This window comes from Grammomys surdaster, unplaced genomic scaffold (genome assembly GCF_004785775.1).
Source record: "Grammomys surdaster isolate TR1022 unplaced genomic scaffold, NIH_TR_1.0 237, whole genome shotgun sequence".
Lineage (NCBI taxonomy): Eukaryota > Metazoa > Chordata > Mammalia > Rodentia > Muridae > Grammomys > Grammomys surdaster.
Window position 1 is genome coordinate 3,112,297 of NW_021604682.1, and position 11,488 is coordinate 3,123,784.

The following is an 11,488-nucleotide window of genomic DNA, read 5'->3' on the forward strand; positions in this document are numbered from 1 at the left end:
ACGAAAAAGAGAAAAAATTTAAAGATGTGTTATCATCTTATACGGAAAAAGAAATATTTAGTAGAAAAAATAGAAATAATGGTAGCCATTAGATCATTTCCTCGAAGTGCAACTTTTTTCTAGTTCTATAACTTGCATTTAATTGGAAATACCTATTATTAACATTTGTTATTTGTTTTCTATATTCCTATAAATAGAAATTTCTTTAATAACTTTATTATTAAAACATATCATTAAACACTTTTAGAACACATTAGGGTATATATTAAAGACTTATATTTAAATGGAAATGTGTTAACAATAACCATATATGGCAGTTCCTTTTGAGGTCTTGTCTAACTGTGAAGCACAGGTTGACTTAAAGCTCAACCCATAGAACACTGTCTTTTCATGAAGAAATCCTTTTGACCCAAAATATCATCATTCTTACATCTTTTCAACATTTTTCTTCATACTTACTGGCTCCCTTTCATTTTATGTTCTTTTATGTTACCATGAGACACAGAGAGATTAACAAGATTAGCATCTTAGTAAAAGAAATCTGGATCCAGTGTGTGTGTGTGTGTGTATGTGTGTATACACACACATATACATATACACATTATACATATACACATACACATTATACACACACACACACACACACACACACACACACATATATATATATATTTATATATATATATAAATAACATAATGTGACATAATATTGTCTCTGTGCATATTGTCATACTATGAGGCTGTGCAAGTCCCTACGAAATACCCAAAGAAAATACAAGGCAGTAAAATATCTTTTTACTCTTTGTAGAGTTCAGAGAATGATCTACAGCAGTAGCCTTGCTTTTGATTTTGAGTGAGTGCAAACAGCAGACAAAGAGAAGCAACAAAAACATAGGCCAAGTCAAAGATGTGATCTTAGTTAAGGCACAGAGTTAGAAGTCAGGTTTATAGGCACATTCAAGATGAAGTTTAGGGATTATATAACACATGCTATTAAAACTTCTAAGACCAAAATTCAACCTACTTAAATTAGTAGAATTTATTTAAATTGTTGCTCTGCTCATAGCAACATCTATGAGGACCAGATTTAAAGAAAATAATGTTATTTCTAATCAAAAGTTTATCTCCAGTGTTTAGGACTTTTGTCCAAGCTTTATCTAAATATTATACAATGGCTAAAAGTACCAGGACTGGCGTAACTGATCTCCTTCTGGATGTGTGCTTACCACAGATGAGGGTATATTTAATATGGGCACAGGGGTTAAACAGGAAAATAATTTGCCTTCACCCTCTAAGGTTAACTAGATCCCAGGGGACTGGGGTAGCATCTTTAAAATTGTCCTGTAATTCTTGGGAGCCACCTGTGCTCTTGTGCAAGGAATCCACAGAGACTTCACTGGGTAGACTCTAACCAGTGTCTACAGCATAGGAAATTTTCCTCAGTGCTTCCAAGTGAAGCTACAGCCAAGCACGGTCTTTACCTCATTCTCACTCAGATGGAATAACTGTTAAATGGATAACTAAGTGAGTTAGAAGTTCCTTCCAAGCCTGCTGACCCTTGAGGACTAGACACTCAGCTGGCTTTAACAGTTAAAAGAAAAAAAAGATGGTTAAATTTTTTCTAATTTCCTGACCTTAAATACCCAGAAAGAAAGTATAACCAAAGATTAAAATAATTGGTATGTTTCTATAACAGACTTATATCCACTAATGATATTGAGTAAAAGAGTCCCAGATATAAGATGCCATTGGCACTGACTCAATACAACACTGCAGTGCCTCCTTGCTCCCAAGAGAGAGAGGTCCACTGTTATTTTAACTTAAAAAATCAAATGACGATTAAATGTATTCTTTCTTTTCCTCTCTGGAAGCCATCTGGAGGGATCTCACAGTGTGATCCTAGCCATTCCAACGGGTACCAAAGTCTATAAAGCAGATCCTTGGTTCAACACTCTGGAGTAGAGTTCAGCCTTAAACTCTAAAGAAAAACTGAGGGAGAACACCACAGAGGGGTGCTTTGTGAGCTTTTCAAGAGATTCTGGTGGACTTTGATGTGGATGGTTAAAACACATCCTATATCTTGGCCTCTCTGGGTTTCCTGCGTAGGTCTTGCAATGCTAATAACTCTTGTCTTTCCTTGTCCCTCATGTTTCTAATGTAGGCATTCCTCAAGAATTCCTTTCCCTCCCTCAGCTGGTTGTTATACAGATAGAAGCATGATGCACTTTTGAGATCCCCTGGATAGACTTACTAGAGGGGCACCCCAATGACCATGTCTGAAAACCTCACCCAACATTATGAAGTCAACTTTGGTCAGTGTCCTGATTTCCTGAATGGCACCTCTAAATAGAGGAGGATAATAAGGACAGGAGAGGACATAACAGTTTAAGCTTAGGGACCTCAGTTCATGTCCCTGGACATAAGCTGAAAATATCTTTGGTTCTGTCCTGACTAGAGGCCCCAAACTTCCAGAAGTCCAGAGAATAGATAGTCTTGGTGGAGCCCTAACATTTCAGTTGGTCAACAACCTGATTAAGGAATCACTCCTCAGAAAGGTAGCTGCACCTACAGCTATGCTTAAGAGATAGGAGGAATAATTAATATTTTAATGAGGTTATATAAAAGTTCTTTCCCAGAATTCCCCTTCTCTAACACAGTAGCCAAGAGGGCTTTGTAAATCTGCTTCAGAAAACAGTAACTTTTCATTTTTCTTTTCTAAGTGTGTGCTTTCCTTAATGACTCGAGCTTTACTTTTTCTGTGAGGCTTTCCTCCCCCATGTAGCTCCATATTGAGCATGTGGCTGGCATCCACACAGGATTAACTCCAAATCACAAGGCATTTGCCCTTTTCTGTTCCATATTTCTCTTCTAGGAACTTGCTAAGATTTATAGCTTACCCATTCTGCAGTTTTTTTCTTTTTCTTTTTCAACTCAATAAAAGTGTTGATGAGTTCCCTTTGGAGTCCATTTTTAATTTTTTATTAACAAGACTAAGAACGGCAAGAGGGGACCCCAATATCTCTAGTAATGAAGTGATAGTGAAGAATCACTTCTTCCAGGTCTCCTTGATGTTTATACTCACAGTGTGAATCTTCTTGGAGAAACTCACAGCCATACTCAGGGTGTGTTTTTCTATGTGTCCCTCTCTCTTTACATTCACAGTTAAAGTCTACATTAGAACACCAACTGTATTTCATTAAACAGATCTTCAATACACAATCCGTGCAAGCCAGGCATGGCCACACATGCTTGTAATCCCGGGATTTGGGAAGTAGAGGCAGGGGGATCAGAGGCTCAGGGTCATCACAGACAATTTGGTCTAGATGAGAACTGTTTCAGGACAGACAGACAGACAGACAGAGAGAGGGAGGGAGGGAGGGAGGGAGGGAGGGAGGGAGAGGGAGAGAGAGAGAGAGAGAGAGAGAGAGAGAGAGAGAGAGAGAGAGAGAATGAGAATGAATGCAGCCCACGCTTCCTTGAATTGATCTCAGTAGTGCTGGGATTATTGGTGTGTGCTAACATCCTGGTTAAATTTATCTGTAGATTAAATGCTCCTTCTGGGATACATCTCTGAAGAATTTGAGAGAGAGCAACATATTTAAAAATGTTGGGACATTTAGAAATAACGTTGTTTCAAATATCAAGCTGACCCACTTTCTGCTCTATTGAAAAATGCATTGCCTTAAGAATCCAGCCTGCGCTATATTTTTGCCCTTATTACAAGAAAAATTGCAATCTTAACTTGGGAAGAAATTTGTATAACAGTGTGTACTAGGAGATACTGCCAATTATAGTGAAATGTTTTGTTTGCTTGATTGATCTCTAACTTTTCTTGGCCAGACACTGGAAGCCTGTCTCATTAAAGAACGGTTCTCTTTCACAGCTGTCTCAGTCATTGCTTTCTTTACTTCTCAGGTTCTTCCTAGTGAGACTCCCTCAAAAGCCTCCCAACATGGAGGACTCATGGAGAAGAGAAAGTCGATTTCTAAACACTGTGAATGCATGACTGCAGTGTCCATGGATGGAGAGGGAAAGGAGCCTAGATTCATAGTTTAGGATTTTCTTTCTCCCTGAGAGAATTATGCTCACAATAATGATAAAATCTCAATGGTCACATAAAACACACGAGATGTGAGAGGGGCCTCTATGTCAAATCACATTATAATTTTGACATTTTGTAAGTAGAGATGGCAGAGGTACAGTAGGCACAGAATTCAGAGGTTTGGCTTCAGTCTTCCACTCTTTTACATATCAGCTGCATAATATTGGATTGGTGATTATAAGTTTACAGAGTTTCAAGTTCTTTATATAAGTTAATAAAATATATTTAAAATAATATAAGAGAAAAACACTACCTGCATGGAATGGTGTGTGTTACTATCAAAACAGACTAAAACTCCCACCACCCCAGTTTTTACTGGACAGTGTTCCACAAGATTTGATTGAAGTCAAACATCTGTATTTGGAAGCCTCTAGCTCTGATACAATTCAAGATATTTAATTAATTTGTGGGATTATTAAAAGAAAAACTCTACACTTCTCACTGGCACTGTTAATTTAAGAATCACAGTGTTGACATGTGGTTAAAGCGTTGTAGAAAGTTTCTAAGAATCCCAATGCCTTCCTTTAGCAGTGTATAACCTACGGCTTGCATTAGGCATGTTTGGTATGTTCCCAGTATACTTGTCATATGTGCGCCCAATGACTGTGTATCATCCACAGAGAGGAAAGTTCAGTGAAACACTCAGAGTGATATGCAACTCAAAGTCAGGTTGAATGAGGAATGCTTTGGTAATTCCTTCAAGGTTGCAGAGACTCCGCCCTCGCCAAGTGAATGAAGCCTAAAAATAAACTGTATCACTGAAAATGTAATTATGTCTAATCTCTGAAGGATAGTTTTGATAGGAAATATATATTATGAGAGTGAAGTAAATACTAATTTGAGTTCTTCCTATTTTTTTTCCTAAAAAATATGAAGCTAAAATGTTTTTCAAACGATAACATAACTTACGAAAATATTCTTCTCACCTTCTGTATCTACCTAGTAAACAGTAGGTACATTTATCTTTATTTGCTACATTTATCTTTATTACATGGTCTCTGTGGGGTTAGACGTTTTCATTGTTCCCATAACATAGAAAGCAATGTGAAGTACACACACCTCTTTGATATTCTGATTTAAGTGCTGCTGAAGGATGCCTAGAAGTAAAATTGTAGGATCATAGCAGTGTTTCACTTTTAAATGTTTTGAAAGACTTCCTCTCTGTTTTCATTTTATAGTAGCTACATCCTCTTTTATCTCATTCACAGTACCTAGAACTCTCCTGCTTTCTGCACAATCTCACCAATACTCCATTTTACTTTAAAAATATCTTAAAAATAATATCTATCCTCAAATGGTGAAGGTAATTTCTTATTGTGGCCTTGACTCATGTCCATGAGGTGGTTAGCTGAACATATACTTTGTGCAGCTGTTGTCTGTTTGTTCTTTGATGAACGCTCTTTTTGAGTCACTTGACCATTTTTAACGGGTCATCCTATACAAAATTCAATATGGATAAAAGATTTAAATCTAAAACTTGAAAACACAAAAACCAGAAGATAATATAGGAAGAAGTTCTAGGTACTGGTCTTAGCAATATTTTCCCTGAATGTCACACAAAAAAAGCACAGATAATGAAAACAAACAAGCAAACGTCAAAATATGGGACGAGGCAATCTACATGGTTCCTGAACCAATGAGAGATCAGTGGAGTAAAAGGCATATGAGGGGTATGTGTGAACTTGATATCTAGTAAGAGGCAAGTTTCAAAAGAATGTGTGAGAAGTTTCATCCACATGACCCCTCACCCTAGCTTTCCCGTGCTCTTCACTGTATAAAGGAATTGCCTTTGGAAGAATACCAAGGAAGTATACTTGAATTTCACTGAACTTATCACATAGGACAAAAAGAAAAATGGCTGCTGCTTCGGGTTAAAGATGGACAGAAGGTTGAAGATGAGGGGATGGAGATGAAGAAAATTGAGATAGCAGGAGAATGAAGAAGGAAGGAAGAAAAGCACAAAGAAAAGTAGGAAGGAAGAAAGGAAGACTTCATTTCGGCACCTTTAACAGAGCAGTATCACCGAGACATAAATCAATGCATAATTAAAGCTATTAACTCCTTAAAGTGGAAGAGTTCTTTTCCTTGCCCTAGTCCCAAGTGACCCAGTGTAGACCACACTTTCAAGTTTGCTCAGGAGTCACATTCTTAGACTGCTTGCTGCAGGTCCCTGTTACAGATAGTCTTGCTGTAAGCCTTTGGTGCTATCTGGTGACTGTGTTCCACCCTGATTTCTATTCTCAACCTGATCCTGCAGCTTCAAAGCTCTTCCCATACATCTCTATGTGCTGGAGCTAGCTAGTTTGTTCAGTTTCTAGCACCTGGGAGCTGCTGGCATGTGGGAAGCATTTTAATGGGTAGCAACAGCCAACCCCTTGTCCTTCTCCTAATTGTTTCATGGTCACATAGACTTGTGAGATTATCCTATCCCTCAGTCCTTGTAATTCTATGGATCCCATATTTTACGTTGATGTAAAATTGCAATAATTTTTACTGCCTTTGACAGAAGTCTGTATTCTTGGCATCAGTTTAGTCGTTAAATTTGCTGTGAGTACGAACCCTAAAAACCAAATTACGGGGGTGTCTTTCAGAAGGTTCTTGGACAAATAAACTGTGGTACATCTGTTAAGTAGCTATTCAGATCTTAGGAAGCTTGAAGGTAAAACCAGGAACTGAAAAGGCAAGGAGGGGTGATATTTTTTTATTACTGGACAAAAAAAGAATGGGATTCTGGGTCCCATCACTGACTGCAATAGAGAAACATCCTCAAATGTCCGAAAGATTGTGTGATTACTACCAAGGCAAGGAGTTCTGATAAAGAACAAAGAACAAGGAGACAGCATTACCCTCTCCCTTAAGACAATGCACCATACCAGCAGCCAAATGTGGCCATCAATATCTAGAAAGGACACCCTGTGCCTGTCTCAGGGATGCTGTCTGTTCCAGAGACACGAGGAAATAGTGTAAAGCCCAGTAAACATGTAGGCTGGCATAGTGCTCTCTGGGCTTTTGCTCTCTCTAGCTCTCTGAGCTTTCTAGTGTGCTTCTATTGTTCTATATAACTATGTTTGTCTTCTATACCAACGTCTATGTATCTCATTTGGATTCATTTGATAGAGGACGTAAGGACAAGGGGGCAGGGAAGAGCCAGAGTGATATCCCAACAACACATGCACGGACTGAAGACCTATTCAGTGATAAAAAGAAATCTATCTAGTCTTGAAACGGTGGAGGAACCTGAGATTTTTATGAAGGGAAGTCAACTTGAAAAGGCTGCATACCGAATAGCTCCATTGTCCTTTGGTTTCCATGGAGATGGTTTCGGAACTCCTTGGGAATTGCAAAGTCTGTGGGTTTTCAAGTTCTTTGTGCAAAATGTCATAGCATTTGCATTTAATCTATTCACCTCCTGCCAAAAGACTTGAACCCTCTTTCCATGACTAATGGTAACTAATACAATGCACATGCCATACAGATAGCTGCTAAACTAGTTTGTCTGTACATGTTCAACATAAATGATGTTTTTGTAGGTTGGTTAAATAGATACATAAGGGCAAATTTACATCACGTTCTGGACCCAACGAAAACACAAATACAAAAAGCAGAGGGTATGCTCTAGGGATTGGGTAAGAGAAATATGACATTAAAATGTTGTACATCAATCATTACACCTGAATCAGACAGAAACATATTTTTCTAAGGGTGAATGAGATCTGTGTCCTCATGTGAGCTACAAAGTGACTTAAAATGAATGACAGATTGATCAGCATCTCCTCTTTCATTTTGCGTGTGTGTCTTCTACTATGGGTCAGGGTCTGCTTCACTCATCATGGAAATTTTAACCACTCAAGGAGTATCTAACCTATCTCATCTCCTTTAGAGAGTAAAGGCAAAGAAAAGGTCATTGTCCTGAGCCAGCATCATTTTCCAGGAGGAAGAAGAACACAGAGATGTCAGACGCCTCTACCTATGAGGGGAATTGTCTGAGAGTCTAAAGCAGTATGTAACAGATGTACTCATCTAGAAACCAGATTAGTCCTCTGTGGTGATGAGACCACTTCATAGATGTACAGTTTGTCCAGTCACCTGTTGAGGGGGGGGTCCAGGAACTGAGGCAATGATGGGTCAGTGATGTGCTGGATCATACCTTGACCAAGATTACTTAATTATTGTGATGGTTGGTATGTGCTCAGACTGGGGAGTGGCACTATTAGAAGGTGTGGCCCTATCGGAGTAGGTGTGTCACTGTGGGTGTGGGCTTTAAGACCCTCATGCCTGGAAGCCAGTGTTCTGCTAGCAGCCTTCAGATGAAGATGTAGGACTCTCAGCTCCCCCTGCACCATGCCTGCCTGGATGCTGCCATGTTCCCGCCTTGATGATAATGGACTGAACCTCTGAACCTGTAAGCCAGCCCCAATTAAATGCTGTCCTTATAAGAGTTGCCTTGGTCATGGTGTCTGTTCACTGCAGTAAAACCCTAAGACAATTATGAAAACGTTTTGTCCTCTATTTGAACCTAAATCTCATGACAGCAGCTAGAAATCAGACTCAGGGTTGGGGCAGTGTTGCTGGTCCCCTCTTCCCAATGTGACCACATAGATTTAATCCCCACACCCTGGTCTGCTTTCCACCATTCATCCCTTTAATTGGCATTCTTAGGATGGCTGGTGCAGCTTAGCATATTGAAGCTGCAGGAACACACATCATTTAAATCCATAGAATGTAGTAGACCCAGAGTGAGTCATAATGTAAATTCTAGACTTTAGTGATAATTATATCTCATAATGGCTCAACTGTATGTGGGGTGGTGGGTTGTGAGAGGCAGCTGGGTACCTGGTCGAGTACAGGCCTCGAACCACAAATAATACCCTAATGGGACAGTACATGTTCGGCCTTGCTCCTGGGCCCTGGTTTCCTTTCACTTATCCACAGCCCCTCCCAAAGAAAGGTTTGTGGGCTTAGGTCATGTAGCACAGGTAGCAGAGGTAGCACAGTTAGAGGGCGTGACTACAGGCCACAGAGCCTCAAGAGATCTCCATATTAATGAGATACCTTTAGGCCAGAGGGCATACCTTCTCAGACCCTCCCCTCCTCCTTACAAAAGATATTTAACCTCAGGCCCACGTTGAGGTCACAGAGTACAGCTTCATCCACTTTCTGTCAAGACAATAAACCTTTTAAAACCATGGATTTTCTCTCGTCTTTGGGGCCTGCTGTGGAGTATTGTAGAGGGGGACTTTAACCAATGAGCCGCCACCTCATCTCCCACTGGAAGACCTCTCTATGTTCCAGCCACTACAGCTCCATAACTGTATAGAATACACCATAAGGTTGGTTATATTGATAACACTGGCTAAGGCATGAGGGGTGAGGCCCATGGAAAATCTCCATGATTTCCTTTCAACATTCTCTAAAAATACGTTTAATAAATTCTAGTGGCGTTTGAAGCATAGAAGTAAAACATACAAAACATACAAAGTCTAACCACAAAATCCTATGAATAAAGGTTTTTAGTCCATTACGACTTTAAAATCAAAGAAATTATAAACCTTAATCATTAGGTAATATGACCTATAATGCGTTCTTTGAGAAACACATTTTGTATTGAATAACAGAGAGTGTGAATTTAATAATATGAATCCCAACGTGAAAAAGAATACATTGGTGTAAGATTTTCAGAGTGTGTACAGATGAGTGAGGGATGACATGAAATAAGTGTGTTTCATCAAAACATACTAATTCCTGTTATGTGTTCATTTATCAAATGCTTATTATATATAAGTGAGCATCCTGAGGATTTTTTTATAATGAAAATACCCTGTGTGATTGTATCTATTGTAAAGATAGATGCATTAATGTACTGAGTTAATAGTCTTAATTACCTCTTCTTCAGTATGAATAAATACAACTATTATATATATATATATATATACACATATATATAATACATATGCACATATACATATTTAATGCATGTGCCCTTATATATATTACATATACACATACTTATATATGTATACTTATTATACATAGGCAAGTGTCAGACACTTGTCTACATATCAGACACATAGCAAAGTACAATAATACCATCAAAACTAACTTGACTTCATACAGCTAATATAAACATTATAAGATACTACATTAGATACCATTGACTGTTCCTTTTATGGTCATGGAATATTTTTCTTACTTTCACTAGTTTGAACCTACAGCTCCTGGGTTTGCACTGTTTGAACAAGAGAATTTAGTCAACATTTTGAAAATTCAACAATGGTGCTTGATCTCTGTCACGAACACTGAAAAACGTGACATTGGGTGACTGTATTTCTTACATCGCTATAGGATACGTTAGCGTCATGTAGGTTTAGCTAGAGCAAAAAAATAAATGAGGGAATAACTGTAGTATTTATCTAAAAAGAATAAATTGAAGATGGCTGACTGTAAACAAATGAAAAATCGTCCTGGGCTTATGTTCTCTCTAGTAATATGCCTGTTTATAATACAAATACTATACTGCTAGACGTACAGATCTGTGATGCTGAGCTAATATTTAGATCCAGTCTGAGGGAGGAGATCATTACCCCATCAGCACTATGTCTTGAGAGTGGTTTCATTCTGCCCCATAGGCATTGACATGCAATATGAATGGAGCAGGAAGACCCTGTGACCTATACCCTCCTATTCTAGGTCTTCTGTAATCCATTTTTGAAGGTTGAGAATGTCCTACTTTGTACCTCAGGGTGGCCTTCATCCCACAGTCTACTCCCTCAGCCTCTTTGTGCTAACAAACAGGTTTGTACTACCATACCCAGCTTCCTTAATCTTTCAAAGGCTGCCTATTCATACTATATTTTAAATTAAAGAAAGAGTTTTTTTAACTCACAGGAATTGATGCATAGAAAAGCAAGGTGTTTGTCTAAAAGGAACATACAGGTTCTGGCTCCAGGGGTTCCCAGATTAAAGTCAAAGTAAAGAAATTTCAAAGACAAGGACAGGGATTACATTTCATTCTGAGGAGATAGACAGACAACACAGACAGGCAAAGCCCAGCAAGAGAAGGAACCATAGTAAGGATATAACCCCATGTCTCTTGTAACCCAGTCTGTCCCACAAAAGCTTTCAACAAACCTAGCCATGCCCTTCAAAGGTGAAGATTTGAAATAGAAAAGCCTTCTCTATTTTCTTCAAAGTTATTCCTGAATCTAATACCAGCATTTTTCAATTTGTTCCACAAAACAAAAAGTGAAGAAACACTACTAAATCCATTCCACAAGAAAATGTTATCCTGTTTCCAAAACCCAACATGACGCAACAACAGCAACAACAACAAAAGCAGCAGCAGCAGCAGCAGCAGCAGCAGCAGCAGCAGCAGCAGCAGCAGCAGCA

At 38.7% G+C, this 11,488-nt stretch overlaps 1 protein-coding gene across 1 annotated transcript in view; it reads right to left on the reverse strand.

Annotated features, from left to right (window-relative positions):
* Window positions 1–11,488, reverse strand: part of Pcdh15 (protocadherin related 15) — a 537,968-nt gene that overhangs the window by 26,488 nt on the left and 499,992 nt on the right. The window lies entirely within an intron of this gene.